Raw genomic sequence first — 2799 nt, 5'->3', positions numbered from 1 at the left:
CTTGCATATTTCTCCAAATGTCTTTGCCTATCTTCTAGGGAAAACACAGTCTGGGCACAAACTGTTCTTACCAGGAATATGGCATCTTTTCCAAGACTCAAATGTCCCTACCATAGAGAAGATGAGTACCATGGTTTCCAAGACTAATTGTGACTCCTTCACATCTTTCCCAAGAAATTTCTTCACTCTCCCATAGCTCTTGATTCTCTTCAGCACCCTCTCTCCCACCTCCACCCCCAGCCAGCAGCTTTGAGTGACAGATATTCAAGGAGGCAACATGGTTCCCACTGTTCCCTTCAATAAAATGTAGTGTCGTTTTCTAAAAAGGGGCATTAAGTGAGAACAAATCTCTGTGGGAAGAGATTTATAGTTAGAGTGAAATAGGAACCTTTTCCTTTCTCAAGATTTTTTTTTTAAGGGAAATAAAAATTCCCTCTATGCAAGCATAGTTTGATCATAACTATTGTATTTGGCACAATTCAAAAACTCATTTTCCACCAAAATGAAGAAATAACTGAAACAGCTTCTCTGTTCCTCTTTCTCTCACTCTTAAGAAAAAGCAAAGGGTATAAAATTTTGCAGATTCTATCATATATTTTAGTTGAAAGAAACTGGACATATGTGTAAAACAGATTTTTAGAGATGTATAAATAAATTCTATTAAAAAGGAATCAAATATTCCCCATATTCTGTAAAAGATATTGATAAGTACTGATGAAAGACAGTGTCTTTATTTCCTCCTTTGAACAGAGATTATGATTGATTATGTGTTAATTGAGCTGCTCCACCCAGATTACCATATAAAAGGATGAATAATTCACCTTTATTGTTTCTTCTCTTCCTTCCCTTTCACTGATAACATTCTGTGATTTAAAATAACTTGGGGCATTTCTTTCTCATATGAAAGAAGGAAGGGACAAATAGTATACTATAATAACTTAAAAGCCTGTGCTTAGCTTTCAACTCAGCCACTTACTTAAGTTCAGTTAGCCTCAGTTTCCTTATTTGTAAAGTATCAAATATAATGTCAACCTTAAAGGTTTTGTGGGGTTAAATAAAATAATACAGAAGTGTTTCCACAGTACTTGTTACATGGTAACTGTTCAAAGATTAATACTAGTGACCATTTTGTGAGTCTTATGACATGTCAGGCACAAGGACAAACACTTTACTATATAATGGCTTATTTAATAAAATAGGCTTTATTAAAAATTTCTATTTTACTAATGAGGACACTGGGCTCCAAGAAATTACATTATTTACCTGAGGCCATAGAACTAGTAATTAACAGCACAAGGATGCAAGCCCAGCAAGATATTCTGACTCTGGATCCAATATTCTTTCCAATAAATATAAACAACTGGGAATAGATATATACTGGTTCCATTTCACCCTGTAGTCTAGCCACAGGCAACTGCCTCTTGCTTTCCCACAAACATATCCCACAGGGTCATATCTCTACAAATTTTATGAATAAGTTTAATTTGGGATAATTTCTGATTCAGGGGCTGGGATTTACGGGTCTCTGCAGCCACCTTTGCTTCCTGGAGCAGAAATAGAGATCAAAGTCACCCATAATCACAGGAGATAATAACCATCTTTAGATCAGAGTTCAATAAAGCATCAAAATCCCCAGGAAACCCCTATCCTCAGCTGTCTGCCCTTGAATCTTAGGAATATACCAGTGTGGACTTATTTCTCCTGCTCCCAACTTTATCATGTTGAATCCTTTCCCTATCGAATCACATTCCTCTGAGCACGTCTCATGATTCTCAAATATAAGCAGCCCTCTTCTCAGTGGTCATATGATGGATGCAGGTGTCATGTTAGCCCATACCTCTTACTTTGGGCTCCATTTTTTCACTGATGTTTGCATCAGGGGTCTAAATTCTGGCCTGTAATTTTCTTTTTTCAATAAACAACATGTCCTAGACACTTTTCCATGTCAATACATATAGCTATGCCTGATTGTTTTTAACAAGAGTATAGCACTCTACTGTATTAGCGTACTATATTTAAACAATTTCCTACTAATGGACATTCAGTTTATTTCCAGTTTGGGGGCTATTATACGAATACTGCAATAAATACCCTAGTAAATAAATATTTGAGTACTTGTTAGAATATTTTTATAGGATGAATTCCTAGAAGTGGAATTGCTGAGTCAAAGGGTATACACGGCTAAAATTTTGACAGACATTGTCAAATTGCCCTCTTAACCATTGTATTTGAGAGTGCTTATTTCCCAAAATATTCTCCAATGTTGGATATAATCAACATTTTCCTTTTTGACAATCTGATAGACATTAAAAGTCTTAATTTATATTTCACCAAATGTTAATGAAATTCAATATTATAGTTTCAATTCTACCTCCACAGGAAGCTCTATTAGTGCTGCATTTTAATTCCAGACTAGGTCTCCTGCTGATGTCCCTGCCAATTGACCCATCACTATCACATTTAAGACAGACACGTTGAGATCATCCACCATCCCTTTCATTTTATAGAAGAAACTGAAGCCCATAGGACTCAGGGGACATGCCAGCGCTCAAGCTGATATGCAGTGAAATTGAGGAGGGTCAATGCAGTTACCCTCTTACTAGTTACTAGTTAGTGTCCTATGCAGATACCATGTTCTTATTCATTTTTATGTCCCTCCAGTGTGTCTACCATGGTGTAGTAAGTACTTACTATATGTTTATTAAAGAAATGAATTGAAAGAAAATAAGCTCTTTTGATCTCTAATGGTAGGAGGATCATTAATAGATGTCGCTAGTGATTGCAATACTGAAACTGAAA

Source organism: Equus przewalskii, chromosome 22, assembly GCF_037783145.1.
Source record: "Equus przewalskii isolate Varuska chromosome 22, EquPr2, whole genome shotgun sequence".
NCBI classification, from domain to species: Eukaryota; Metazoa; Chordata; class Mammalia; order Perissodactyla; family Equidae; genus Equus; species Equus przewalskii.
The sequence above is the reverse complement of the archived record's forward strand: the minus strand, read 5'-3'. Positions refer to the sequence as shown.